Consider the following 23,006-nt stretch of genomic DNA (forward strand, 5'->3'; position numbering starts at 1 on the left):
GACGCGCGAACATTCAAGGACCAACCACAACCCCATGTGGACAATCTAATGAAAAGCGTAGCATGAAAGAGACACTAGAAACTCCAGTGGACAAGACAGAGCATGAATTCATACTAGAACAAGTAGAAGAAGCTGTCATTGTGCAAGAAGAAGAGTTGGTTGAAGATCTAGGAGACGCTGAACATCCATGGGAATCCAGAGTTGAGGAGAACTCTGTCAAGGACGTTACAGTTGATGCTAAGGAGGATATTGCACAATCCCCAAGGCAAGTTGTTTATGAAGAACTAGACGGAATAACCCAGGACACAAATTCCCTTGATGATGATAGTCACAAGTCAAGCTCTCTTAGTAATAAACTTGCATCTGCAAGTGAATTCTCTGAGATCAAAGAATCTTCCCCAAGTGACTACAAAGATGACGCGGAGGTAGATTTCTCTCAACCTCCAATCTATGACTCAAGTGATGAGAAAGACATAGAAGACTTTGACCAGGACTCAGATGCATTTGAAGAACCTTACAAGGAAGTGGAGGAATTCACAGAAAAGCACAAGGGAGTAGAACTTACAGAACCACCAGAAACACCTTCCCCAAGGCCATTACCACCCAATACAAGCTTCAAGTGGGTACAATCCTTAACTTTTAACTTTACTTTTTCACTTGAATACGGTTTGCTTGAAACAGATGGCCAGCTTAGAGCTCTCTGCGACTTTAAGAGTAAGAGGGAAATGGCTCGTGCTCAGAGCTGGTGCACAAGGTTCAATAAGGTTCCACGCTTCAACTTGAAGTGCACGGATTGGTATCATGTTCAATCGAATGGTTCTCGGAAAACGTTTGGTCACCATGGTGAGAATCTACTTTCTAAACCGCCCGGATGGAAAAATATAGATCGAAACGGAGGCGGATTTAAAAACAAGGCTTGGGATCATGGATTCTATTCTGACATTCGTCACGCCGGGAGCCTGAGACTCTGTTTGAAGCTGCTCAGAAGCTTTACATGCCTAGTTTGGGACCCCAGAGGCTATTGGCATTCCTAGCATTGGTGGAGATTTTTGGATGAATTTAAGCATAAGCCGCCATAGCAGGAAGCTCTTCCAATGTCCAACTTAAGGACTTTAACTAAAAGTGCTAGGTGGGAGACAACCCACCATGGTATGATCGTTCCTTTTGCAATTTTAATTTTATTTAGTTTTGGTTGTTTTTAAATTTTATTTTATTTTATTGAACCTGGAATCATGCATAGCATTCACATTAAGCGTTGCATCCTGCATACTGCATTTTTCATTCAAATAAAAAAAAAAACGGGTGCGCGACGCGACCGCATCATCCATGCGATCGCGTCAATGGCGAAATACACTTCCCACGCGACCGCGTCATCCACACGACCGCGTGACCTGGAAATTGGCGTAAGGATCCAACGTCCAGAGAGTTGGGCTGGAATCGTGTGGCCATTGTGCGTCTAGCACAAAATGGCCCACGCGATCGCATGCCCCATGCGATCGTGTCACATGCACACAACCAATCCCACGCGACCGCGTGAGCGACGCGATCGCGTCGTATGGATTGCACAAATCCCAAAAGGAGACAGAGAGTTGGGCTGGAACGACGCTGGATTCGTGCGTTTATCACAAATTCCAGCGACGCGATCGCATGCCCCAGGCGATCGCGTCCTTCCCCCTTTTATCCCTTCCATGCGATCGCGTGACCCACACGATCGTGTCACCCCCCATTTCGCACCAGCCACGCGACCGCGTGCCCCACGCAGCCGCGTGGATTCAAATTTATAACCCCCACAGGTCACGTGAAACCCTATTATCGCTCCCCCTGAACCCCCTCCCCTCCCTTCTCTCTTCTCCTATCCAACCACCACCACCCAGTCACCACCACCGCCACCCCCAGACGCCGCCGCCACTGTTTCCCCCTTCCTCTCTCCCCTTCTTTCTCCTTCTTTCTTCCTCTTTCCCCCCCTCTCCGCCACTGCTCCTCCGCGCACCACCAACCATCGCCGCCGCCCGTCCCAGCCGCGCCCCCCATCCACCAGCACCACCACCCCTTCCCCTATCCCCCTATCCCTATTACCCCCTTTTCCCCCTGCCTCGAACTGCCATCACCACCACCGCCAGCCACCTTTCTGCCCACTCTCATTCTACGGCCTTCCAGGTTCCACAGAACGTCACCCTTTTATCCATTCGTAGTTAGTTCAGATTTTTTTTCTGTTTTTGTTCAAGTCTAGGCTAGTTAGATATGCATACTGTAGTGGATTTTAGGTTATTAGGTAGCCTAGCATCTGGTTAGTGGATTTAGGCCTGTTTACTTGCACTGTTCCTGTTTCTGTTTTATCCAATTTGCAATTCTGCTATTACTGTGATGTTTGTAATGTTCATATGCTGTGATTTCTTGTTTCATGCTGCTCTTTACACTGAATTTTCATGTTTATATTCCTTATATGTAATTGCAACCTTATTTTTTATTCATATGAACTATTTGACTGCTATTTATTTTTCGGGACAATCCAATTTTAGCCGGAATGCTGCCCAAATTTCTGTAAAATTTTTTCATTCATGTTTTGGTTTTGGTATTTTGAACTCCGTTTTCTTCTGCTTTATCCAAACCATTTCATGAATGCTAGGGCATGCTTTCTATCCTTTTTGATTTCCTGGTTCATAAACTGCATTTGTGATGTTTTGATTCCAATTTTTGCTTTCTCTATATCTATTTGAATTAGCATCAACTTGTTTTCCTTATGTGGTTATGAGTTACCTATAGTTTCTAACTGTGAATACTTGTTACTTGGAATATTTTCATTATGCCACTTACTTTAACCCACTTTCTACTAACTCACTAATGTTAACTTCCTAAACTCTTTTTCACTTCTAACCAAACTAACCTTTTAAAATCTTTCTCCTGGTTTTTCACTTTCTTTTAACCTTCTAACCATGGCATAATGGTAATTTTTCTATTTAACATGAATTCAATTACATTTTGGATTGTAAATTCTTCTTTTCGAACTTCTAACTCCTATACAATCCTTAGTGCACCTTTAATTCACTCATTTACCTCACTCTAATTCTCATTTGCCACTTTGTGTTTCTTTTGACTATTTGCCTATTTGTTTCTCTATTTTTTATATATATCCTGGTTTTCTGTTTTTCAGGATGTCAGATACCTATAGAAAGGGAAAAGGAAAGGCCACCACTGGCAAACATAAGAGAGGAGAATCATCTATGTCTATCATAGATCTCATGCATGATGCCTCCTGGCGGGAGAAACACTTTACCCCGCAGGAGAAGGCTGACCAACTGCTTCCTGCCACTGTTCCAATTAAATTTGCAAACCGATACTGTGAGCTGAAGTATTCGGTGTTTGCAACATCCAGGAACCTATACCTGGAAAGAACTCTGAATATCCCAGAAGAACTCCAGCAGTACACCTCTGACCAAATCAAACAAAGAGGCTGGTTCTTCCTGGAGAGACCTCTGACTGAGGTCAATGCATCTTGGGTTAGGGAATTCTACTGTAATTACTTCAAAACCTCCCTAGATGCAGTGAACCTCAGAGGGAAGCAGATTTTGGTTACTGAGGAGACAATTGAAGATGTTTTGAAGCTTCTGCCTAAATCTGATTAGCCAGACGGTTATCAGAAAGCTGAGGAGGATATGCGCTATACGCGATTTGACTGGGATGCAGTCAAGGCGAGGATCACCCTTGACCCGACAGTTCCTTGGATCATGGGTCAGAACACTCCCTTGCCCAAGGGAATCAAGCGGGCATACTTGAATGATGAGGCTCAGCTTTGGCATCAGATACTTAGCAACTTCATTATGCCGAGTACTCACGAGACTGAAATACCAGCCGCTATGATCACCCTCCTATGGTGTGTGCTGGAGGGTAAGGACCTGTACCTGCCACGCTTTATCCGGCACTATATGGCCAGGGTCCACATCAGAGGCACTCTTCCCTTTCCATATTTGGTTACACAGCTGGGCCGTCGAGCTGACGTGCCAGGGGAGGATGCTGATGAGAGGCCACCTGCTGCAGAATGCAAGAAGATCATCCCGCACAGCAGAAACATTCTGGCCTTGGGTTACAAACCTCCAGCCCTCCCTGGTGGCACTACCACACCATCTGTCGGCCCCTCTTCCTCTATAGCTACACCTTCCACCACCACTGTACCTCCACCTGCCCCAGAGCCTATCTATCATCTAGTGCACCGCCTGTTTCGACGGCTTGACCAGATGGAGCGTCGCAACAAGTGACGCTATGAGCACCTAAAGCTGATGATACGCTCTGGCAACATCCCCTCCGATCCTGACACACCATCCGATGCATCTGAGGAGGAGGCGGATGATCCCGAGGCTGAGACCCATCCACAGGGAGAGACAGAGCAGGTAGCACCACAGGCAGAGGTTCCACATCAGATTCAGGCTGCAGATCCTGAGATCCCTATCCAGACAGCACCTCCTCTGCAGCAGCCAGTTCCTCAGACCACCACCACAGAGACCCCAGCTACCATTCTTTCCAGTGATGACACCCCTTCACGCCCTGCTTGATTGAGCATCAGGGACGATACTTCATTTTAAGTGTGGGGAGGTCGCCATCTCTGGCGTTTCTTTTTTTGGTGAACCACTACATACTCTTTTCTTTTATTTTGGCTATTTTTCTGTATTTTTCTCTTTATTTTTATTTTTATTTTCTGAGTACTTATACATTGCTACTGTTTATGTATTTTTACTCTATTTCTGCATTTTTCATTTTTAGCTCATATTTTAGCCACTTAGTTGCAATTCTAACTTATTAGTTATAGAAATTGTGGATTGATTAGTATAGTTTACCCTTTCTAGCATAAGATAACTCAGAATAGATTGAAAAGAAAAAGGAAGTAAACTAGAGACTTTAACAAAATCAAAACAACCCACACCTTGTATATATAGCATTACATGTTAGTTAACAACACTTCATCAAGGAGAAACACTAGAACTTTAAAGCCATTCAATATAAGTTTTACATTGAGAATAATGAGAATTTTTAACTAAACCTGCATGACATACATAAGTGATAAATGATTTTTTGAGCTAGAGAACACATAGCTTGTGAGATTTGAGCTTAATTGTATGGTTACATTCAAACCATAATTTTTATTCCTGTGTGTTCTGCCCTTCTTTTATATTCTGGTATTCTTTACTTTGTTTTAATCTATATGTCCGATTATAGAATGTAGATACATACCAAGAGAGTGATTGAGGCCATTATTTGATTTTAGCTCACTTATCCCAAAATAGCCTACCTTTTGCATCACCCTTGTTAGCCCCCTTGAGCCTTTAAATCCCCTTTTATTCTATCAGCCACATTACTAGCCTTAAGCAGAAAAACAAAATAAATCCCAAGTTGAATCCTTGGTTAGCTTAAGATAGAAAATTATGCATAGTTTAAATGTGGAAAAACCTATTGGGAACATGGATGATAAAAAAAAAGGTAGAAAAGTTGAAAGGAATAAAATAACTCAAATAAAAAGTTTTGGGAAGCATGCTCATGTTAAATCAATTATAATTGAATTACCATGTGCATAAAAAAAGGGGTGTTATGAATAAAGGGGACACAAAAAGAATCCCTCATAAACAAATAAAGCAATGCACATGGGATAAAAATAAATATTGAGATATGAGCATGTAACATCAAAAGTGAGAAACATGGGATATTAGGTAAAGAAGCTTTACTTTACAACATATGTATGTTAGGTGAGATCTTAGACTAAGCAAGGATTCACTTAATTAGCTCACTTAGCCTTATACATATACCCTTACCTTTACCGTGGCCCCATTACAACCTTAATTAAAGACCTCATGATTTTTGGTATATCTATATTCTATAATTGTTGATTGGTTAGATGAAGAACAAAGTTATAGAAAGAAAGAATAAAAAGAAGAATAGAGTGATTAACCCAATAAACACTGAGTGATTAGAGAGTAAACACAAAATCCAGTGAGGGTTCAATAGCTCATTAACATTTATCTCTGCTTAAATTATTAATTGTCTTGCAATTTTTTTTAATGTTTTCTCTCCCATCTCAATTGTAAAGGCACTTTATCACTATCTAAGGTTTGGCTACATATACATGACTCCTTAAGAATGTGAATTAATTTAACTACATGCAAGCTTTATATACAAGTGACTAAAAAAAAAAAATTAGAATTGCATGATGCATCATTCATCTAGGTAGTTGCATTTAGATTAGATTGCATTGCATGACATTCCACCACTTTAACCTTACTTTTTACTTTGGATTTAGCATGAGGACATGCTATTGTTTAAGTGTGGGGAGGTTGATAAACCCATATTTTATGATATATTTTGTGCTTAATTTGAGTGATTTATTCAATCCTTCACCCACTTATTCATATTAATTGCATGGTTTTACTTTCCCTTCCTTATTATGTGATGTACGTGAAAAACATGTTTTCTATGCTTTAAAATTAATTATTTTAATTACCTTTATTTCCATTCGATGCCGTGATTAGTGTGTTGAGTAGTTTCAGATCTTCTAAGGCAGGAATGACTTAAGGGATGGAAAAAAGAAACATACAAAAATGGAAGGAAAGCACAAAATGGAGTTTCTGAAGAAACTGGCATCCACGCGATCGCATGGGCGACGCGGACGCATGCCAAGCGCGAATCAACAGTGACGCGGTTGCATGACTGACGCGACCGCGCGCCTTAAGCAAAACATATATGACGCGGTCGCATGACTGATGCGACCGCGTGACAAGGAAAGCTCCGAATGACGTGGCCGCGTGACCCACGCGGACGCGTGATAGAGGCCACTGATGAGCGGATAATTTATACGCTTTTTGGCATTATTTTTAGTATGTTTTTAGTAGGATCTAGTTACTTTTAGGGATGTTTTTATTAGTTTTTATGTTAAATTCACATTTCTGGACTTTACTATGAGTTTGTGTGTTTTTCTGTGATTTCAGGTATTTTTTGGATGAAATTGAGGGACTTGAGCAAAAATCAGATTCAAAGGTTGAAGAAGGACTGCTGATGCTGTTGGATTCTGACCTCCCTGCACTCAAAGTTGATTTTCTGGAGCTACAAAACTCAGCATGGCGCGCTTCCAATTGCGTTGGAAAGTAGACATCCAAAGCTTTCCAGCAATATATAATAGTTCATACTTTAGCCGAGTTTAGACGACGTAAAAGGGCGTTGAATGCTAGTTCTACGCTGTTGTTTGGAGTTAAACGCCAGAAACACGTCACAAACCAGAGTTGAACGCCAGAAACACGTTACAACCTGGCGTTCAACTCTAGAAAGAGCCTCTGCACGTGTAACATTCAAGCTCAGCCCAAGCACACACCAAGTGGGCCCCGGAAGTGGATTTATGCATCAATTACTTACTTCTGTAAACCCTAGTAAGTAGTTTAGTATAAATAGGACTTTTTACTATTGTATTTGACATCCTGGATTGTATTTTTGATCCTGTGATCACGTTTAGGGGGCTGGCCATTCGGCCATGCCTGAACCTTTCACTTATGTATTTTTCAACGGTAGAGTTTCTTCACTCCATAGATTAACGTGTGGAGCTCTGCTGTTCCTCATGAATTAATGCAAAGTACTACTGTTTCTCTATTCAATTCAACTTATTCCGCTTCTAAGATATTCATTCACACTTCAATATGAATGTGATGAACGTGACAATCATCATCATTCCCCTACGAACGCGTGCCTGACAACCACTTCCGTTCCACCTTAGATTGAATGAGTATCTCTTGGATCTCTTAGTCAGAATCTTCGTGGTATAAGCTAGATTGATGGCGGCATTCATGAGAGTCCGGAAAGTCTAAACCTTGTTTGTGGTATTCCGAGTAGAACTCTGGGATTGAATGACTGTGACGAACTTCAAACTCGCGAGTGCTGGGCATAGTGACAGACGCAAAAGGAGGGTGAATCCTATTCCAGTATGATCGAGAACCTCAGATGATTAACCGTGCTGTGACAGAGCATTTGGACCATTTTCACAAGAGGATGGGATGCAGCCATTGACCACGGTGATGCCTCCAGATGATTAGCCATGCAGTGACAGCGCATCAGACCATTTTCACAGAGAGGATGAAAAGTAGCCATTGACAATGGTGATGTCCTTACATAAAGCCAGCCATGGAAAGGAGTAAGACTGATTGGATGAAGACAGCAGGAAAGCAGAGGTTCAGAGGAACGAAAGCATCTCTATACGCTTATCTGAAATTCTAACCAATGAATTACATAAGTACTTCTATCCTTATTTTCTATTTATTTATTATTATTCGAAAACTTGATAACCATTTGATATCCGCCTGACTGAGATTTACAAGGTGACCATAGCTTGCTTCATACCAACAATCTCCGTGGGATCGACCCTTACTCACGTAAGGTTTATTACTTGGACGACCCAGTGCACTTGCTGGTTAGTTATGTGAAGTTGTGAAGTTTTGTTTGGACCATGGTTCTGTGCATCCGTTTTTGGTGCCATTGCCAGGGAAAGAATGAACAAATAATTTTACAAATCTAAATCTGAGTGATCATGATTTCGCATACCAAGTTTTTGGCGCCGTTGCCGGGGATTGTTTGAGTTTGGACAACTGACGGTTCATCTCGTTGCTCAGATTAGGTAATTTTCTTTTTGTTTTATTCTCAAAAATTTTTCAAAAAAATTTCTTTCAAAAATTTCTCATCTGTTTTCAAAAATTATTCTAAAATTTTTTTAAGAACGAATTCTAGTGTTTCATAAAGCATGTTGAAGCCTGACTGGCTATAAAGCCATGTCTAAATTCATTTGGACTGGGACTCCCAACCCAATATTATCAAGAGCAAGCTAGTTGTTGCTAATCCACCTGCTGCTGTTCCAGATCCACCTGATTTACATGCTAAAGCTTGACTAGCTATTAAGCCATGTCTAACCCTCAGATTGGAGCTTTAGAATAAGAATGCAAGATTCCTGGAATTCATATTAAAAATTTTGGAATCCTTATTTTTCTTTTTCAAATAATTTTCGAAAAATCCAAAAAAATCATAAAATCATAAAAATCAAAAATATTTTGTGTTTCTTGTTTGAGTCTTGAGTCAATTTTAAGTTTGGTGTCAATTGCATGTTTTAAAGTTTGCATAAAATTTTCGAAAAATTCATGCATTTATAGTGTTCTTCATGATCTTCAAGTTGTTCTTGGTAAATCTTCTTGTTTGATCTTTGCATTTTCATGTTTTGTGTCTTTTCTTGTTTTTCATATGCATTCTTGAATTCTTAGTGTCTAAGCATTAAAGATTTCTAAGTTTGGTGTCTTGCATGTTTTCTTTTCATAAAAAAATTTTCAAAAATAAGTTCTTGGTGTTCATCTTGATCTTCAAAGTGTTCTTGGTGTTCATCTTGACATTCATAGCATTCTTGCATACATTCCTTGCTTTGATCCATAACTTTCATGCATTGCATCATTTTTCATGTTTTTCTCTCTCATCATTAAAATTTCAAAAATAAAAAAATATCTTCCCTTTTTTCTCTCATAAATTTTGAAAATTTGATTGACTTTTTCAAAAATTTTTAAAAAATTCAATTGTTTCTTATGAGTCAAATCAAATTTTCAATTTAAAAATCTTATCTTTTTCAAAATCTTTTTCAAAAATCAAATCTTTTTCATTTTTTTATTTATTTTCGAAAATTTTAAAAATATCTTTCAAAAATCTTTTTCTTATCTTTATCACATAATTTTCGAAAATAACATCATCAATTAATGTTTTGATTCAAAAAAATTTCAAGCTTGTTACTTGCTTGTTAAGAAAGATTCAAACTTTAAGTTCTAGAATCTTATCTTGCGATTTCTTGTGAATCAAGTCATTAGTTGTGATTTTAAAAATCAAATCTTTCTCAAAACTAATTTCAATCATATCTTTTCAAAAAATATCTTTTTATCTTATCTTTTTCAAAATCATACCTTTTTCAAAAATTTGATTTTAAAATATCTTTTCTAACTTCTTATCTTCTTATCTTTTCAAAATTGATTTTCAAATTTGTTTCAACTAACTAACTAACTTTTTGTTTGTTTCTTATCTTTTTCAAAACTACCTAACTAACTCTTTCTCTCTAATTTTCGAAAATATCTCCCTCTTTTTCAAAAAATTCTTTTTAATTAACTAATTGTTTCAAAATTCAATTTTAATTTATTTCTTCTTTTAATTTTCGAATATCACTAACCATTTTTCAAAAATAATTTTTGAAAATTCTCTTTCTCTCTCTCATCTCATTCTGTTTATTTATTCATCTACCAACACTTCTCTTCATCTCACATCTTTACTCTCCTCACCCTTGTGTTTCTTTCCTTACATTACAGTCTTTTCTTCTTCTTTTCTTCTACTCACACAGGGACCTCTATACTGTGGTAAAAAGGATCCCTATTATTATTTTTCTGTTCCCTCTTTTTCATGAGCAGGAGCAAGGACAAGAATATTCTTGTTGAAGCAGATCCAGAACCTGAAAGGACTCTGAAGAGGAAACTAAGAGAAGCTAAATTACAACAATCCAGCAAGCACCTTTTAGAAATTTTCGAACAGGAAGAGGAGATGACAGCCGAAAATAATAATAATGCAAGGAGGATGCTTGGTGACTTTACTGCACCTAATTCCAATTTACATGGAAGAAGCATTTCCATCCCTACATTGGAGCAAACAATTTTGAGCTGAAACCTCAATTAGTTTCTCTGATGCAGTAGAACTGCAAGTTCCATGGACTTCCATCTGAAGATCCTTTTCAGTTCTTAACTGAATTTTTGCAGATCTGTGATACTGTTAAGACTAATGGAGTAGATCCTGAAGTCTACAGGCTCATGCTTTTCCCTTTTGCTGTAAGAGACAGAGCCAGAGTGTGGTTGGACTCTCAACCCAAAGATAACCTGAACTCTTGGGATAAGCTGGTCACGGCTTTCTTAGCCAAGTTCTTTCCTCGTCAAAAGCTGAGTAAGCTTAGAGTGGATGTTCAAACCTTCAGACAGAAGGAAGGTGAATCCCTCTATGAAGCTTGGGAGAGATACAAGCAACTGACCAAAAAGTGTCCTTCTGACATGCTTTCAGAATGGACCATCCTGGATATATTCTATGATGGTCTGTCTGAATTAGCTAAGATGTCATTGGATACTTCTGCAGGTGGATCCATTCACCTAAAGAAAATGCCTGCAGAAGCTCAAGAACTCATTGACATGGTTGCTAATAACCAGTTTATGTACACTTCTGAGAGGAATCCTGTGAGTAATGGGACGCCTCAGAAGAAGGGATTTCCTGAAATTGATACTCTGAATGCCATATTGGCTCAGAATAAAATATTGACCCAGCAAGTCAATATGATTTCTCAGAGTCTGAATGGAATGCAAGCTACATCCAATAGTACTCAAGAGGCATCTTCTGAAGAAGAAGCTTATGATCCTGAAAACCCTGCAATAGCAGAGGTGAATTACATGGGTGAACCTTATGGAAACACATATAACCCCTCATGGAGAAATCACCCAAATCTGTCATGGAAGGATCAACAAAGGCCTCAACAAGGCTTTAATAATGGTGGAAGAAATAGGTTTAACAATAGTAAACCTTTTCCATCATCCACTCCGCAAAAAACAGAGAACTCTGAACAAAATACTTCTAATTTAGCAAACTTAGTCTTTGATCTATCTAAGGCCACTATGAGTTTCATGAATGAAACAAGGTCCTCCATTAGAAATTTGGATGCACAAGTGGACCAGCTGAGTAAAAGGATCACTGAAATCCCTCCTAGTACTCTCCCAAGTAATACAAAAGAAAATCCAAAAGAAGAGTGCAAAGCCATTGATATAACCATCATGGCCGAATCCAAGGAAGAAGGGGAGGACGTGAATCCCAAGGAGGAAGACCTCCTGGGACGTCCAGTGATCAATAAGGAGTTTCCCTCTGAGGAACCAAAGGAATCTGAGACTCAACTAGAGACCATAGAGATTCCATTAAACCTCCTTATGCCATTCATGAGCTCTGATGAGTATTCCTCTTCTGAAGAGAATGAGGATGTTACTGAGGAGCAAGTTACCAAGTACCTTGGTGCAATCATGAAGCTGAATGCCAAATTATTTGGTATTGAGACTTGGAAAGATGAACCTCCCTTGTTCACCAATGAACTGAGTGATCTGGATCAACTGACATTGCCTCAGAAGAAACAGGATCCTGGAAAGTTCCTAATACCTTGTACCATAGGCACCATGATCTTTGAAAAGGCTCTGTGTGACCTTGGTTCAGGGATAAACCTCATGCCCCTCTCTGTAATAGAGAAACTGGAAATCTTTGGGGTGCAAGCTGCTAAAATCTCATTAGAGATGGTAGACAATTCAAGAAAACAGGCTTATGGACAAGTAGAGGACATGTTAGTAAAGGTTGAAGGCCTTTACATCCCTGCTGATTTTATAGTCCTAGATACTGGGAAGGATGAGGATGAATCCATCATCCTTGGAAGACCCTTCCTAGCCACAGCAAGAGCTGTGATTGATGTTAACAGAGGTGAACTAGTTCTTCAATTGAATGAGGACTCCCTTGAGTTTAAAACTCAAGGACATCCTTCTATAAACATGGAAAAGTGGCACAGTAAGCTTCTCTCAAAACAGAGTCAACCAGAGCCCCCACAGTCAAACTCTAAGCTTGGTGTTGGGAGGGCACAACCAAACTCTAAGTTTGGTGTTGAACTCCCATATCCAAACTCTAAGTTTGGTGTTGGGGAGTCTCAACAATGCTCTGAACATCTGTGAGGCTCCATGAGAGCCCACTGTCAAGCTATTGACATTAAAGAAGCGCTTGTTGGGAGGCAACCCAATTTTTATTTCTCTAATTTTATTTTTATTGTTATTTCATGTTTTATTAGGTTCATGATCATGTGGAGTCACAAAATAAATCAAAAAAATAAAAACAGAATAAAAAACAGCAGAAGAAAAATCACACCCTAGAGGAGGATCTTACTGGCGTTTAAACGCCAGTAAGGAGCATCTGGCTGGCGTTCAACGCCAGAACAGAGCATGGATCTGGCATTGAACGCCAGAAACAAGCAGCATCCTGGCGTCCAGACGCTAGAAATGTGAAGTGAAGAAGAGCTGGCGCTGAACGCCAGAAACAAGCATCTGGCTGGCGTTCAACGCCAGAAATATGCTGCATCTGGGCGTTGAACGCCCAGAACAAGCATCAATTCGGCGTTTAAACGCCAGAATTGCATGCAAAGGCATTTTACATGCCTAATTGGTGCAAGGATGCAATTTCTTGACACCTCAGGATCTGTGGACCCCACAGGATCCCCACCTACCCTCCTCATAATCCTAGTTTTTTCCACATCTTCTTCTTCATCTATTCTTTCTTCTCCTGCTCGAGGGCGAGCAACATTCTAAGTTTGGTATGGTAAAAGTATTACTTATTTTGCTTTTCCATAACCATTGATGGCACCTAAGGCCAGAGAAACCTCAAAAAAAAAAAAAAAAGAGAGAGAGAGAGAAGAGAAAAGGGAAGACAAAAGCTTCCACCTCCAAGTCATGGAAGATGGAGAGATTCATGTAAAGGATCTATAGCTCAGTGGTAGAACATTTGACTGCAAATCAAGAGATCCCTGAGATACCTCAGGGGATACATTTTCCCCCACACAATTATTGGGAGCAACTAAGGATAGGAGCACCAAAATCACTAGGGATCAAGCAACAGAGACAAGGAAGGGATATAGGAGAGCTCAAGGACATCATTGGTTCCTCAAGGAGAAAACGCCACCATCACTAAGGTGGACTCATTTCTTGTTCTTAAACTTTCTGTTTTTCGTTTTCTTATGTTAATTGTTTATTTATGTTTGTGTCTTTATTACATGATCATTAGTGTCTAAGTGTCTATGCCTTAAAGTAGTTAATATGAATCCATCACCTCTCTTAAATGAAAAATGTTTTTAATTCAAAAGAACAAGAAGTACATGAGTTTCGAATTTATCCTTGAACTTAGTTTAATTATATTGATGTGGTGACAATACTTTTTGTTTTCTGAATGAATGCTTGAACAGTGCATATGTCTTTTGAAGTTGTTGTTTAAGAATGTTAAATATGTTAGCTCTTGAAAGAATGATGATAAGGAGACATGTTATTTGATAATCTAAAAAATCATAAAAATGATTCTTGAAGCAAGAAAAAGCAGCAAAGAACAAAGCTTGCAGAAAAAAAAAGAGAAAAGAAAGAAAAATAGCGAAAAAAAAGAGAGCAAAAGCAAGCAGAAAAAGCCAAAAGCTCTTAAAACCAAAAGGCAAGAGCAAAAAGCCAATAGCCCTTAAAACCAAATGGCAAGGGTCATAAAAAGGATCCCAAGGCTTTGAGCATCAATGGATAGGAGGGCCTAAAGGAATAAAATCCTGGCCTAAGCGGCTAAACCAAGCTGTCCCTAACCATGTGCTTGTGGCGTGAAGGTGTCAAGTGAAAACTTGAGACTGAGCGGTTAAAGTCTAGGTCCAAAGCAAAAGAAGAGTGTGCTTAAGAACCCTGGACACCTCTAATTGGGGACTTTAGCAAAGCTGAGTCACAATCTGAAAAGGTTCACTCAGTTATGTGTCTGTGGCATTTATGTATCCGGTGGTAATACTGGAAAACAAAGTGCTTAGGGCCACGGCCAAGACTCATAAAGTAGCTGTGTTCAAGAATCAACATACTGAACTAGGAGAATCAATAACACTATCTGAACTCTAAGTTCCTATAGATGCCAATCATTCTGAACTTCAATGGATAAAGTGAGATGCCAAAACTATTCAAGAGGCAAAAAGCTACAAGTCCCGCTCATCTGATTGGAGCTATGTTTCATTGATAGTTTGGAATTCATAGTATATTCTCTTCTTTTTATCATATTTAATTTTCAGTTGCTTGGGGACAAGCAACAATTTAAGTTTGGTGTTGTGATGAGCAGATAATTTATACGCTTTTTGGCATTGTTTTTAGTATGTTTTTAGTAGGATCTAGTTACTTTTAGGGATGTTTTTATTAGTTTTTATGTTAAATTCACATTTCTGGACTTTACTATGAGTTTGTGTGTTTTTTTGTGATTTCAGGTATTTTCTGGCTGAAATTGAGGGACTTGAGCAAAAATCAGATTCAGACGTTAAAGAAGGACTGCTCATGCTGTTGGATTCTGACCTCCCTGCACTCAAAGTTGATTTTCTGGAGCTACAGAACTCAAAATGGCGCGCTTCTAATTGCGTTGGAAAGTAGACATCCAGGGATTTCCAGTAATATATAATAGTCCATACTTTAGCCGAGTTTAGATGACGTAAAAGGGCGTTGAACACCAGTTCTATGCTGCTGTCTGGAGTTAAACGCCAGAAACACGTCACGAACCAGAGTTGAATGCCAAAAACATGTTACAACCTGGCGTTCAACTCCAGAAAGAGCCTCTGCACGTGTAACATTCAAGCTCAGCCCAAGCACACCCCAAGTGGGCCCCAGAAGTGGATTTAGGCATCAATTACTTACTTCTGTAAATCCTAGTAACTAGTTTAGTATAAATAGGACTTTTTACTATTGTATTTGACATCCTGGATTGTATTTTTGATCCTGTGATCACGTTTTGGGGGCTGGCCATTCGGCCATGCCTGAACCTTTCACTTATGTATTTTTCAACGGTAGAGTTTCTACACTCCATAGATTAAGGTGTGGAGCTCTGCTGTTCCTCATGAATTAATGCAAAGTACTACTGTTTCTCTATTCAATTCAACTTATTCCGCTTCTAAGATATTCATTCGCACTTCAATATGAATGTGATGAACGTGACAATCATCATCATTCCCCTACAAACGTGTGCCTGACAACCACTTCCGTTCCACCTTAGATTGAATGAGTATCTCTTGGATCTCTTAGTCAGAATCTTCGTGGTATAAGCTAGATTGATGGCGGCATTCATGAGAGTCCAGAAAGTCTAAACCTTGTCTGTGGTATTCTGAGTAGGACTCTGGGATTGAATGACTGTGATGAACTTTAAAATCGCGAGTGCTGGGCGTAGTGACAGACGCAAAAGGAGGGTGAATCCTATTCCAGTATGATCGAGAACCTCAGATGATTAGCCGTGCTGTGACAGAACATTTGGACCATTTTCACAAGTGGATGGGATGCAGCCATTGACCACGGTGATGCCTCCAGATGATTAGCCATGCAGTGACAGCGCATCGGACCATTTTCACAGAGAGGAAGAAAAGTAGCCATTGACAATGGTGATGTCCTTACATAAAGCCAGCCATGGAAAGGAGTAAGACTGACTGGATGAAGACAGGAGGAAAGCAGAGGTTCAGAGGAACGAAAGCATCTCTATACACTTATCTGAAATTCTAACCAATGAATTACATAAGTACTTCTATCCTTATTTTCTATTTATTTATTATTATTCGAAAACTCCATAACCATTTGATATCCGCCTGACTGAGATTTACAAGGTGACCATAGCTTGCTTGATACCAACAATCTCCGTGGGATCGACCCTTACTCACGTAAGGTTTATTACTTGGACGACCCAGTGCACTTGCTGGTTAGTTATGCGAAGTTGTGAAGTTATGTTTGGACCATGGTTCTGTGCATCCGTTTTTGGTGCCATTGCCAGGGAAAGAACGAACAAATAATTTTACAAATCTAAATCTGAGTGATCACAATTTCGCATACCAGCCACGCACCAGAAATTGCAGAAAACGCCCATAGCGAATTCTGAAGCCCTTTTTGGCCCAAATCCAAGTCCAAAAGGCATAGACCAGAGGTTATGAAGTGGGGAAATGCATCCATTCAAGGGAGTTCGCGAATTTAGTTACTTCTCATGTTTTAGATCTAGTTTTGAGAGAGGTTCTCTCCTCTCTCTCTCGTAGGATTTAGGACTTCTCTTAGTTTTAGGAGTAACTCTCAATCCCAGGTTCTTTATTTTTATTTATTCTTCCAATTTATTTTATGAACTCTTCATGTTAGATTATAATTTCCCTTATTAATGTTATTTGAGGTATTTCAATTCATGATTGCTTTATTTAATTTATGTTATTGTTGCTTTACATCTGAAGGCATTTTTATTCCAGCAAATTTACTTTTTTTCTCTTTTGGTCTTGGTTAAGAAAGCAGTAACTCAGGAGTTATCTTATCTCAACATAATTGATAACTGTTATCTTTTCTAATTGAATTGAGCTTCAATAATCCCAACCTTTTCTTAGGAAATAAATGGGATTCGAAGATCAAACTAATTAGTCCCTTGACTTTGCTTTACTTTAGTAAAGGTTGACTAAGTGGAATTAAGATTCAACTTTCATTGTTATTGATAAGAATAACTAAGTCTGGACTTCCAATTTCTCATACCTTGCCAAAAGTTTGCTTTGCAGTTATTTATTTATTTTAATTGCCATTTAATTTACCCGCCATTAAGTTACTTGTTCCTCATTCTTGAAACCCCAATTTACAATCTCCATAACCAATAATAAGAACATACTTCCCTGCAGTTCCTTGAGAAGATGACCCGAGGTTTAAATACTCGGTTATCACATTTAAGGGGTTTTGTTACTTGTGACAACCAAAACGTTTGTTCGAAGGGATTTCTGTCGGTTTAGAGACTATATCTATGATGAGCGGATAATTTATACGCTTTTTGGCATTGTTTTTAGTATGTTTTTAGTAGGATCTAGTTACTTTTAGGGATGTTTTTATTAGTTTTTATGTTAAATTCACATTTCTGGACTTTACTATGAGTTTGTGTGTTTTTCTGTGATTTCAGGTATTTTCTGGCTGAAATTGAGGGACTTGAGCAGAAATCAGATTCAGAGGTTGAAGAAGGACTGCTGATGCTATTGGATTCTGACCTCCCTGCACTCAAAGTGGATTTTCTGGAGCTACAGAACTCCAAATGGCGCACTCTCAACAACATTAGAAATTAGACAACCAGGGCTTTCCAGCAATATATAATAGTCCATAGTTAAACGCTGTAGTCTGGAGTTAAACGCCAGAAACACGTCACAAACCAGAGTTGAACACCAGAAACACGTTACAAACTGGCGTTCAACTCTAAGAATGACCTCTCCACGTGTAAACTTCAAGCTCAGCCCAAGCACATACCAAGTGGGCCGTGGAAGTGGATTTATGCATCAATTACTTACTTCTGTAAACCCTAGTAGCTAGTCTAGTATAAATAGGACTTTTTGCTATTGTATTGACATCTTCGGATCAACTTAAGTCTTGGTTACTCCGGCTCCCCTCTGGGGCTGAGACCAATGAACTCCATTATCACTTATGTATTTTCAACGGTAGAGTTTCTGCACTCCATAGATTAAGGTGTTGAGCTCTGCTGTTCCTCATGATTTAATGCAGAGTACTACTGTTTTATATTCAATTCAACTTATCCCGCTTCTAAGATATCCATTCGCACCCAAGAACACGATGAATGTGATGATTATGAGACGCTCATCATCATTCTCACTTATGAATGCGTGCCTGACAAACACTTCCGTTCTACATGCAAATAAGCTAGAGTGAGTATCTCTTAGATATCTAATACAGAGGACCGAGTCCGAGATATTAGAATCTTCGTGGTATAAGTTAGAACCCATGGATGGCCATTCCTGAGAACCAGAAAGTCTAAATCTTGTCTGTGGTATTCCGAGTAGGATCTGGGAAGGGATGGCTGTGACGAACTTCAAACTCGCGAGTGCTGGGCGTAGTGACAGACGCAAAAGGAAGGTGAACCCTATTCCAGTATGATCGAGAACCTCCAAATGATTAGCCGTGCCGTGACAGAGCATTTGGACCTTTTTCACAGAGAGGATGGGATGTAGCCATTGACAACGGTTATGCCCTATATAAAGCTTGCCATGGAAAGGAGTAGGAAGGATTGGATGAAGACAGCAGGAAAGCAGAGGTTCAGAGGAACGAAAGCATCTCTATACACTTATCTGAAATTCTCACCAACGAATTACATGAGTATTTCTATCTTTCTTTTCTGTTTATTTATTATTATCATTCGAAAACTCCATAACCATTTGTTATCCGCCTGACTGAGATTTACAAGGTGACCATAGCTTGCTTCAAGTCGACAATCTCCGTGGGATCGACCCTTACTCATGTAAGGTTTTATTACTTGGACGACCCAGTGCACTTGCTGGTTAGTTGTATCGAAGTTGTGACAAATTATGAATTAAGATTAGTGCACCAAGTTTTTGGAGCCATTACCAGGGATCACAATTTTGTACACCAAGTTTTTGACGCCGTTGCCGGGGATTGTTCGAGTTTTTGGCAAGTTTTGGTCCGGTAACATCAGTGCCAAGTTGGTCCGGCAACAACACCAAGTTTTTGGCGCCGTTGCCGGGGATTGTTTGAGTTTGGACAACTGACAGTTCATCTTGTTGCTCAGATTAGGTAATTTTCTTTTTGTTTTATTTTCAAAAATATTTCTTCAAAAATCTTTGAAAAAAATTTTTTTTTTCCTTTTGTTTTCAAAAATTATTCAAAATTTTTAAGAATGAATTCTAGAATTTGATGGTAACATGTTGAAGCCTGGCTGGCTGTAAAGCCATATCCAAATTCTTTTGGATTGAGGCTCCCACTTGTCATCATAAAAGGCATGTATATGAAGTTGGATGAAGTATCAGCTGTTATATGCCTGATTTGTATCTTCTAAAGCTTGGCTAGCTAGTGAGCCATGTCTAACCCTTGGATTGGAGCTTTAGGCTAACATTGAAAGATTCCTGGAATTCTTATTAAAACTTTTGAATTTATTATTTTCTTTTTCCTATATGTTTTTCGAAAAAAATTTAAAAGAAAATATAAAAAAATCATAAAATCATAAAATCAAAAATATTTTATGTTGTTTATTTGAGTCTTGAGTCAATTTTTAAGTTTGGTGTTAACTGCATTTTTCTAAAAATTCTTTATGCATTTTTTTGAAAATTCATGCATTCATAGTGTTCTTCATGATCTTCAAGTTGTTCTTGGCCAGTCTTCTTGTTTGATCTTCATATTTTCTTGTTTTGTGTCTTATCTTGTTTTTCATATGCATTCTTGCATTCAAAGTGTCTATACATGAAAAATTTCTAAGTTTGGTGTCTTGCATGTTTTCTTTTCTTGAAAATTTTTTCAAAAATAAGTTCTTGATGTTCATCTTGACATTCATAGTGTTCTTGGTGTTCATCTTGACATTCATAATGTTCTTGCATGCATCACATGTTTAGATCCAAAATTTTCATGCATTGCATCATTTTTCATGTTTTTCTCTCTCATCATTAAAAATTAAAAAATAAAAAAAATATCTTTCCTTTTTTCTCTCATAAATTTCGAAAATTTGAATTGACTTTTTCAAAAATTTTTAAAATTCAATTGTTTCTTATGAGTCAAATCAAATTTTCAATTTAAAAATCTTATCTTTTTCAAAATCTTTTTCAATAATCAAATCTTTTTCATTTTTTTTATTTATTTTCAAAAATTTTAAAAATATTTTTTTAAAAAAATCTTTTTCTTAATTTTACATCATATTTTTGAAAATATCATCAACAATTAATGTTTTGATTCAAAAATTTTAAGTTTGTTACTTACTTGTTAAGAAAGATTCAAACTTTAAGTTCTAGAATCATATCTTGTGATTTCTTGTGAATCAAGTCATTAATTGTGATTTTAAAAATCAAATCTTTTTCAAAACTAATTCCAATAATATCTTTTCAAAAATATCTTTTTATCTTATCTTTTTCAAATATCTTTTCTAACTTCTTATCTTCTTATCTTTTAAAAATTGATTTTCAAAATTTGTTTCAACTAACTAATTAACTTTTTGTTTGTTTCTTATCTCTTTCAAAACTACCTAACTAACTATCCCTCTCTAATTTTTGAAAATACCTCCCTCTTTTTCAAAAATTCTTTTTAATTAATTAATTATTTCAATTTTTAATTTTAATTTTAATTTTATCTTAATTTTCGAAAATCATTAACACTTTTTCAAAATTAATTTTCGAAATTCCCTCTCCCTCATCTTCTTCTATTTATTTATTTATTTACTAACATTTCTCCTCATCTCATATCTCTGCTCCCCTCACCCTTGTGTTTGGATTCTCCTCCCTTCTCTTTCTTTACATTACATTCTTTTCTTCTTCTACTCACACAAAGGAATCTGTATACTGTGACATAGAGGATTCCATATTTTCTTTGTTATTCCCTTCTTTGTCATATGAGCAGGAGCAAGGACAAGAACATTCTTGTTGAAGCAGATCCTGAACCTGAAAGGACTCTGAAAAGGAAACTAAGAGAAGCTAAAATACAACAATCCAGAGACAACCTTACAGGAATTTTCGAACAAGAAGAGGATATGGCAACCGAAAATAATAATAATGCAAGGAGGATGCTTGGTGACTTTACTGCATCTAATTCCAATTTACATGGAAGAAGCATCTCCATCCCTACCATTGGAGCAAACAATTTTGAGCTTCAACCTCAATTAGTTTCTCTGATGCAACAAAAATTCAAGTTTCATGGACTTCCATCTGAAGATCCTTTTCAGTTCTTAACTAAATTCTTACAGATCTGTGATACTGTTAAGACCAATGGGGTTGACCCCGAGGTCTACAGGCTTATGCTTTTTTCATTTGCTGTAAGAGACAGAGCTAGAATATGGTTGGACTCTCAACCTAAGGATAGCCTGAACTCTTGGGATAAGTTGGTCAAGGCTTTCTTAGCCAAGTTCTTTCCTCCTCAAAAGCTGAGTAAGCTTAGAGTGGATGTTCAAACCTTCAGACAGAAAGAAGATGAATCCCTCTATGAAGCTTGGGAGAGATACAAGCAACTGACCAAAAAGTGTCCTTCTGACATGCTTTTAGAATGGACCATCCTGGATATATTCTATGATGGTCTGTCTGAATTAGCTAAGATGTCATTGGATACTTCTACAGGTAGATCCATTCACCTAAAGAAAACGCCTGTAGAAGCTCAAGAACTTATTGACATGGTTGCTAACAACCAGTTTATGTACACTTCTGAGAGTTATCCTGTGAGTAATGGGACGCCTCAGAAGAAGGGAGTTCTTAAAATTGATACTCTGAATGCCATATTGGCTCAGAATAAAATATTGACTCAGCAAGTCAATATGATTTCTCAGAGTCTGAATGAAATGCAAGCTGCATCCAACAGTACTCAAGAGGCATCTTCTGAAGAAGAAGCTTATGATCCTGAAAACCCTGCAATAGCAGAGGTGAATTACATGGGTGAACCATATGGAAACACCTATAATCCCTCATGGAGAAATCACCCGAATCTCTCATGGAAGGATCAACAAAAGCCTCAACAAGGCTTTAATAATGGTGGAAGAAACAGGTTTAACAATAGTAAACCTTTTCCATCATCCACTCAGCAACAAACAGAGAATTCTGAGCAGAATCTATCTAGCTTAGCAAATTTAGTCTCTAATCTATCTAAGGCCACTGTGAGTTTCATGAATGAAACAAGGTCTTCCATTAGAAATTTGGAAGCACAAGTGGGCCAGCTGAGTAAAGGAATCACTGAAACCCCTCCTAGTACTCTCCCAAGCAATATAGAAGAAAACCCAAAGGAGAGTGCAAGGCCATTGAATTGATCACCATGGCCGAACTTGTAAGGGAGGGAGAGGACGTGAATCCTAGTGAGGAAGACCTCCTGGGACGTCCAGTGATCAACAAGGAGTTTCCCTCTGAGGAACCAAAGGAATCTGAAACTCATCTGGAGACCATAGAGATTCCATTAAACCTCCTTACGCCCTTCATGAGCTCTGATGAGTATTCTTCTTCTGAAGAGAATGAGGATGTTACTGAAGAGCAAGTTGCCAAGTTCCTTGGTGCAATCATGAAGCTGAATGCCAATTTATTTGGTAGTGAGACTTGGGGAGATGAACCTCCCCTGTTCACCAATGAACTAAATGCATTAGATCAACTGAGATTGCCTCAGAAGAAGCAGGATCCTGGAAAGTTCCTAATACCTTGCACCATAGGCACCATGACCTTTGAGAAGGCTCTA

General features: G+C 38.5%; 2 non-coding genes across 2 annotated transcripts; both read right to left on the reverse strand.

Annotated features, from left to right (window-relative positions):
- Positions 1-10,973: 10,973 nt before the first annotated feature.
- LOC148555713 (small nucleolar RNA R71) lies at positions 10,974-11,081 on the reverse strand. Its single transcript, XR_015887195.1, has one exon. It is a non-coding gene; the product is annotated as a small nucleolar RNA R71 (small nucleolar RNA).
- A 10,645-nt stretch (positions 11,082-21,726) lies between these two features.
- Positions 21,727-21,834, reverse strand: LOC148555714 (small nucleolar RNA R71). Its single transcript, XR_015887531.1, has one exon. It is a non-coding gene; the product is annotated as a small nucleolar RNA R71 (small nucleolar RNA).
- Positions 21,835-23,006: the final 1,172 nt, after the last annotated feature.

This window comes from Arachis ipaensis, chromosome B6 (genome assembly GCF_059453495.1).
Source record: "Arachis ipaensis isolate K30076 ecotype BB chromosome B6, ASM5945349v1, whole genome shotgun sequence".
Classification (NCBI taxonomy): domain Eukaryota; kingdom Viridiplantae; phylum Streptophyta; class Magnoliopsida; order Fabales; family Fabaceae; genus Arachis; species Arachis ipaensis.